This window comes from Montipora foliosa, chromosome 11, assembly GCF_036669935.1.
Source record: "Montipora foliosa isolate CH-2021 chromosome 11, ASM3666993v2, whole genome shotgun sequence".
Lineage (NCBI taxonomy): Eukaryota > Metazoa > Cnidaria > Anthozoa > Scleractinia > Acroporidae > Montipora > Montipora foliosa.
The window spans coordinates 17539910-17547409 of record NC_090879.1 but is presented as its reverse complement, the minus strand read 5'-3'; the positions used below and the strand labels follow the sequence as shown (position 1 = coordinate 17547409).

Genomic DNA, 7500 nt, shown 5'->3' with positions numbered 1-7500 from the left:
CGATTAGAGCGGTGGAAGACACAGACAACTTGAGGAAACGGAGCAACTCGAGCGAAACTGCCAGTCCATCTACTGAATCTCTTTGGAAACCCCACCTAAAACGCCCTTACAAGGAACGGAGTTATACCGTAATAATCTGTCAAGGACAGAACCTCTTTATCAAAAATTCGTAAACTTTCAGGACACGAAATTCAAATCAAGACCAAAGAAGACCTAGAATGTAAAGCTGCTACGCTGTTCTTTGCCAACCGATCACCACTGACTGTGGACACACTTTTTGTCGGGCCTGCTTACAAAGAAGCCTGGACTTTAGATCTGAATGCCCATATTGCCGACAAACGGTTGACTGCAGAGCTGTGACGAACACCGCCATAACTTGCGAGGTGAAAGAGATGGCTGAAAATCTGTTCCAAAAGCAATACATCGAAAGAGAGCTCAGCTTTGCCGACGAGAAGGCGAAGTGGAAAAGGTAAGGGGAGTAAATGAACTAATGATGAAATGGTATATGAAATGAATCATATGAACTGCGGATATGAAATCAAGTGAAGCTATGATCTTCGCAGTTATGAACGCAATTTTTAGGCTTCAGGCTTCTCTACGCAATTGTAAAAATTGCGTTCATAACTGCGAAGATCCTAGCTTCACTTGAGTAAATGAACTGCGCAACAATGGTACCTGAGTGGTATGATGCCATGCAAGTTTAGTATGATTATATGACGTGACCTAATTATTGGCATACTTGCAATGATTTTAAAATCTGTCTAAAAAGTGTTGTAACAAAGCACGATGAGTAAATAAAAAAGCTTGATGGACAGTGCACGATGATTCCACTACATCTAAACGTGAGCCTACGTAATGTGAGATAACCATATGAACCTCAACCATACGGCAAATAATTTTCACTTTACTTTGTTGTCATTGTGTGAAGCTCCGGAAGAAATGTCGTTTGATGTAAGCATTCTTAGGTGTGCAAAAGTTTTCACAAAGAAGAAACAAAACGCCAAAAGTTTTATTTGATATGTTGGGCTATGCTGACCGACTGTTGTATCACAGAGATTAGAGTAATGATATGGACTTGCAATACCGCCAATTCTGTCTAGTCGACATCTTATGCTCTGCGTATTTTCCTGCTCATGAACGAAACTAAAGCAAAAGATGCATCAGAGAATCTATTACGTATTCTTAAACGGCGCACAAATAGATTACATAATCAAGCGTGGCTTTATGCCATACATATATTTATCATTTCTTCTTCCGCTTTCAGAGTTGGTGTTGATGAACATACTGAAGTTCCTGTGTTTGTGTGTACGTTGGCCTTCCCATCTTTGAAGTACCCGCTTCACATCTTTGAACCTCGCTACCGACTCATGATTCGTAAATCTACGAGATAGGAACCGGGATGTTTGGAATGTGTGCTTATGACCCGGATTTTGGATTCTCGGAATATGGCACCATGCTTTCCATCGACAAGATGGAATACTTCCTGACGGACGCTCAATCATCCAGACAACAGCTACGAGAAGATTCCGCGTCATGTCGCGCGGTATGACAGATGGTTACACACCGCAACTGTACAGTGGCTCGAAGATGACGCCCCACCTGAGCTTGCACATGGCGAGGTCACAGACCTGGATATTCTGAGTACCGATTGTAGAAAACATTTACGGATTTGGTTTAGCAGTCTAACGGAGGTACAACAGTCATGTGTTACAACGCAATCGGTCCAATTCCAAGTGACGCAGAGGAGGAGCCAAAGTACAGCCCAAATGGTCCATCTTGGCTGTGGTGGGCTCTTGCTGCCATTCCACTTCAGGATAGAGCAAAATTGATTATCTTATCCATGACTTCTCTGGATGAGAGACTAAGATGTCTTCGACGATTTTTAGAACTTTTAGTTTTGAGCAGATAACAAAAAGACATTTACCGCGAAATATTGGTTTAGTCTTATTAAAACGCTTCAGTCTCTTTAAACATAAAGAATAGTAGTGAGCGACAAAGCAAAGTTACTTTGCTTGCTGAGTGATTCTGAACGCTTCTTAGGTGTTATCCGGATGTTTTTCTTCAACGAAAAGACTTTATGAGGTGCTCTTCCTTCTTCAACAGAATTTCAGGAGAAAAAGAGGAAAAAATCTCCACGTTTTGATTGCAGTGAATTCCCAATATATATCATTATTTGGTCTTTACGGAAGCATAAGATGTATCTAATCCAGGTGAAAACCAATATTTGAGAAAGAACAATAATATTACATTATCAGATTTCTTTGTCCATTACCGAATACGGACGTACTAGTTAGTTACTACTTACAAGCCAGGTATTAGACACGTTAGTTTGGTAAGTCTATATCAAATGCTCATCCGTGACCTATGTTCTGAGTTACAAGCTTGGCTGCTTTTAGGCTACAGAAAAGATGTACTGGTGGTGGCGGAAAATTCTGCAAAGCTGAGTGATTATAATTACGCTAGCGCATGCGCAATTCACGTAAAGACCCAAGGGTGGTAGCAGGAAAATGTGTCCAAAATCGTATCTAATGTTCTCAGTCAAGTGTTGTTAAGAGACCGGTCACAACATCTCTCGTACCGCACCGCACATTGGTCGGAGCAAATCTCACCAATACCCCTCCTAAATAATTCCTAAATTCTTTTGTACTGTGTTTTCGTGTAACGCCCCAAGACGTACTTCCGCTTTGCTAAACATCACTTATGCTTTTCAAACCAAATTGACTTCTATTTACTATAATTGTGTTTGGTTCTGTTTCACAAGACTCTTCGGAGCAAATTTTTATTTGATGATGTTTGAGAAATTGTTGTTTGTAACTGGAATGGTGTGCGACAAGGTCAAAGGAAAGTAATCTGGTAGCTGACCTGTGATTTTGGCTTGCAATCTTTTGTAAGCATTTTTTTGTGAAGTTGCTCGAAAATTTGCCATCAGCCAGCTGTTTCTAAGTTATGAACCATGAGCTATGTCTGAGTAAAAAAATAACTACATAAAGAAACAAACGCCTTTTCCTCTTAATGACTTACAGTTATCAGGATATCTTGACTTCGAGAAACTCGTGAACAGGCTTTTCTCCTGAAAGGACTGCCGGATAGGCATGCTAAGATGCGAAAGACTCGGGAACCCCACGCGTACGCAAGGCCCATATCCATTAATGCGATAGAAGGTCTGTTGACTTCAGTCCAATTCTCCTATGTTCCTTTTCACGTTAGTTTATTCTAGGATAGGAAAAGTGTTGCCTGGATCGCTTCTCCAGTAATTTTCTTGTAATCCAAAGACGAGAAAGGTGAATCAACAAGAGCAGCACGGGTAATGCCGTTGGTCACTAACGACCGTGTCCTTATTCGCGTCAATTTCTCTCTCTAAGCTTGAGACTGGAATGTCTTCAAGATCTCCTGGTACAGCTTTTTTGAGCATTGCTTTTTGTGTTTCTTCTTTTCCTAGCAAATCTCTTGTGCTCCCTGCTTTGCAGCCTCATTATCTGCACCGCTCGCATTGGCGTTCTCCACATACTCGCTAGGATCGATGACGAATTCCCCTTTCAGAGCGTCACGGATGAAATTCTCCACCAGACTTTCGTTCCTGCGAAGTCGCTCGATGTTGAAAGTAATTTCACTTCGTTTAGACACAATACTTTCAACATTGCCAATTTTCGAGGATCGCTGTCGTCGCTGTCCAGTGAGTAATCCTTCCGATCATTTGAGTCACTTTTCTTCTTTAACAGGAATCCCTTAACGTCTCGAATAAGCGTAAAAAGCTTTGTTTTTCAGAGTCTATTAATTTCCTCGAGTTTCTCGTGCAGCTTACTGTTTAAGTCATCGCTGTCTATAGCTCCCGCAGCCAGATTGCCTTCCAGTCCTCCGTCAAGTTTTTTTGCCCAGGTGGCTTTCTATGCTCTTGTTGGAACCACTTGCATTCCACAGGTCCTACACAGTAACAACATGATCGACCGTCGATTTCACTGCGGCTGCATCTTTCAGCTTTCTTCTTTCTCTGTGTATTTTCTTAAAGGCAGTTTCGACTGCTTGCCGAAGTCCCACTTTGAATCGGAATAACTGGTTTCGACTTTTCTCCCTTAAATCATCTGGATGTTAGAAGCGTGTGTTTCTTTTAATGCATCCATTACCGGAACGCTGCTCTCTGACTTGCGTCCTCAAACAAAAAACCATAACGTAACCTCAATCTTATCGTTAAGCAGGTTGCTCTCAAAACTTAAGCCAAAAGGGTCGTCTCCAAGTCCCCAATGAAGACCCTCGGTAAATATCCATCTAAAAAATCGATTTAAAACAGAAAGTATATTCATCAGTTTTGCTATTTTTGCAAGTTACTTTCTCCTTGATGCATGAGAGATATGCCTCAAGCCTCGTTGATAGAGGGAGAGGGTTAAACATGAACAGATGGATGTCGATGGGGGAGGGGGGGGCGGGGGGTTTCGCGAAGAACAAAATATCTGTACATTCGATGAAAATCGGTTTAACCTCGTTTCGGGACGTTCTCGAAGCCCATTCTGCACGTTTGGTGAAAGCAAAGCACACGGCAAATAGAAATAAACCACCCAAAGATCATGTTCATCGTCGCCCCTATAAGTAAAAAGAAAAAACAAATCAATCAGTGCTTAGTATTTTGACGTGGAGAAATAAACGTGCAAATAAATATTCCATTTCTATGTTTAGACCAGCCTAGCACATTTACCCGATTTACACTTAGAATAATATCGAAAATTGATACCGGTTTGAATCTAATAAAAACAAAAGCCAATTTCCAAGGAATAATGTTTTAATGTAAACCATAAAGTACAGTCCTCAGTTATAATGTTACCCAGGGTTGAGATCACAAATTTAAACAATCATATTTTACAGTAATTTTCATTTCAGACACAATCCAAGCCAGAAAAAGATCTTACCTAAATACTGGTGACGTGTTATGCCATGTTTTTGCCAGGCCTTGGTCATTATTCGCGAAAAACCGCCTTGTTTTTCCACTTTGGCCGCTGAGATCTTCGAGATCACGGATCAGTATCAAGCAAGCAAAGGTTATGAATTATATCTAATCCGTCCGGTTTCTTCTCTCTTTTATTGCGGGTACCTGCAAACTTAAGAGTGCCTAGATCAATTTCAGTATATTAAAATTCTGTCCAAAAAAAAGGTATCAGCTCGAGGCTCTGGGGAATAAAGTCATACCAATACTTATATTTATTCCCTGGAGCCTCGAGATGGTGTCTTTTGTTTAGGACTGAAGAATTGGTCCTTGTTGTCCTTAACGCGTAGTGACGTTTGCCTGGCCTCGTTTACATACCCTATCCACGATACGTGGATTTCATCTATTCATTGGCTCAACGAAAAGATAATTTTTTAAATGATCTGGAAATATTATTACTATTGGTAACCTTAAGAGGCGGGCTATAGGTTTTAATTGCCATTTTTGAACTTGAGCTTTGGCAAAACTGGAGATAACTGGTACAGGAGGACCACAACGTAATTATGCCGCAAGCCTTGTTCATTTTCGCTTCATCGCACCAGAGGGCATGCTCTATAAGAATGAATCCCAACTTACACCGCTTCTTACCGTACGAAAAGCAAGTCACACCCCCTAGCCCGATAATCTCCATGCAGTTCGCCCAATAAAAGTTATAAACGTAAACCTATATGTTACGCAGTCATGATCTCACATTCCTTCGACCGCTGCATGCTACAACTCTGCAGCTCGCAGTAGTTCTTTATGCCAAATGAACTGATTTAATACGATAAAATCTTGAAGACCTCATAACAGTTGACCTTATCCTCCCATTCAAATCCCCATAGATTCAAGATTCCACCATGTTTCCCGGTGAAAAAAGCCTTTGCCACATCTCCCATTTTCGCCACCAAACACCCTCTCATTTCGTATAACAGTAACAAAAAAAAAACACTAATTATGTTAACAGTACACAAACATTATTTGTGAAAAAAACGATCACAAACGATCACTTTCCACCCGATAACCTACTAAGACTCGGGCAGGACAACCATACCGGCTTCTGATTCCAGGTAAGTCCAAAGAAAGTCATTCCAAAATGATCCCCGTCGTGATTTCCCGAGTTTGTACACACTTGAGTGGGTTTTTTTTTGAATGATGATTTTAGAGGCTTAAAGTTCTATGGCGACTAATCCTCACGGAAGCCGAAATACTCCACATGATTCATTTCACAGTTTTAAAAAAGTTTTTTTTTTCGTTTGAAGACGGCATACATTGATGTTGCATCGCCGGCGATCTTGTGAGAAAGTGATTAGCTATGAGGTAATACAAAAAAAACTTGGTCCGTTTGTTGATTTTGGGATAATTGACGCATAATAAGGTTACTGATATTCTTCCTTATGCCTTAAAAGCACGGCTCGGTCCGTTTATTGTAATGTATTTCCTTTTGTTTCATTCATATGTGAAGTTTAATATTCGTACCTGAAAACAATCGGACGTTTAACAAATCTGAAGACTTCCCAAGAAGACCCATTCGGTACAAAATGACTAACCTAGTAAAATCAGCCATTTTATTTCAGTTACGTTTTAAAATCTGGTAGAGGGACATAAGGCTTAGAAATAAGGTGATACTATCGACCGGACAATGTTGAATTACTTTGTTCAAGCACAATTCTGTCACTTACCAATGCAGGTAACGCGTTTGGCCTCCAGTGATCTACGAAAGTGCGGGTGAGTAGGCAAGAACAAAACCTGACTTGTTGGCAATTAGAAAGTTTGTTTCATATCGTTTTCATTCAAACATTAAAACAATTTACTGGGAACAGTTCAACTCTGGCACCATAATAAATTGCTTCAGGTTTATTATGAGTTCAGTTTACTTTCTGCAGTATTGAATTCCGCGACCTTTTTACGAAATGATTTCTGGCGTAATAGTTTGACCGACGGGACATTTCGTTTTCTTTTCTTTCAAACAGAAGGATGAAGCTCTTGGCTTCGATAATTATTATACTTGGTTTGCCCATGGTTTGCAATGTTCCGCGAAAGGTCACATAAAAACGCCCACGGGGGAAAGAGCCATGAGAATACCCTTCAAAGTGTGAAGTAATCAAGAACATCGGGATGTATCAGTCAAACTCTATGGTGCTTACAAAAGACTACGATGACATAAATCTCAACCTGCCCGCTACTTCGATGATTACTCATCTGTAGTTCCACGCAACAAGCCGGGCAAAACTCACAACAAAAGCATCGTGTTCTAGCTTCCTCAAAGCCACGGAAACAAGAATGATGTTTCCCTGGCACAAATGCCACGGAATCAGACAAAGGAAAGGAAGCCCGTAAAGTGGACAGCAATGCAATGAAAGATAATGATGATTCAGACCAATCCCGCTGCATCCACAATGTGTACCTGGCACCCTCCACATTCTCAGTAAGGCTAACGCAAATCACTCATCTATAAACAATGCCATGAAATACCCCATCGACCAAAAAGCATCAGATTTTGGGAAGACGTGGTCGGCATAGACGAAAAGAGATAAGCAAAAGGACAA

The 7500-nt window shown here is 40.8% G+C and overlaps 2 pseudogenes; one reads left to right on the top strand and one right to left on the bottom strand.

Annotated features, from left to right (window-relative positions):
• LOC137976759 (LON peptidase N-terminal domain and RING finger protein 3-like) overlaps positions 1-1909 on the top strand; it is a 2859-nt pseudogene extending 950 nt beyond the window's left edge.
• A 1304-nt stretch (positions 1910-3213) lies between these two features.
• Positions 3214-5874, bottom strand: LOC137976758 (uncharacterized; annotated as a pseudogene).
• Between the last annotated feature and the right edge of the window lie 1626 nt (positions 5875-7500).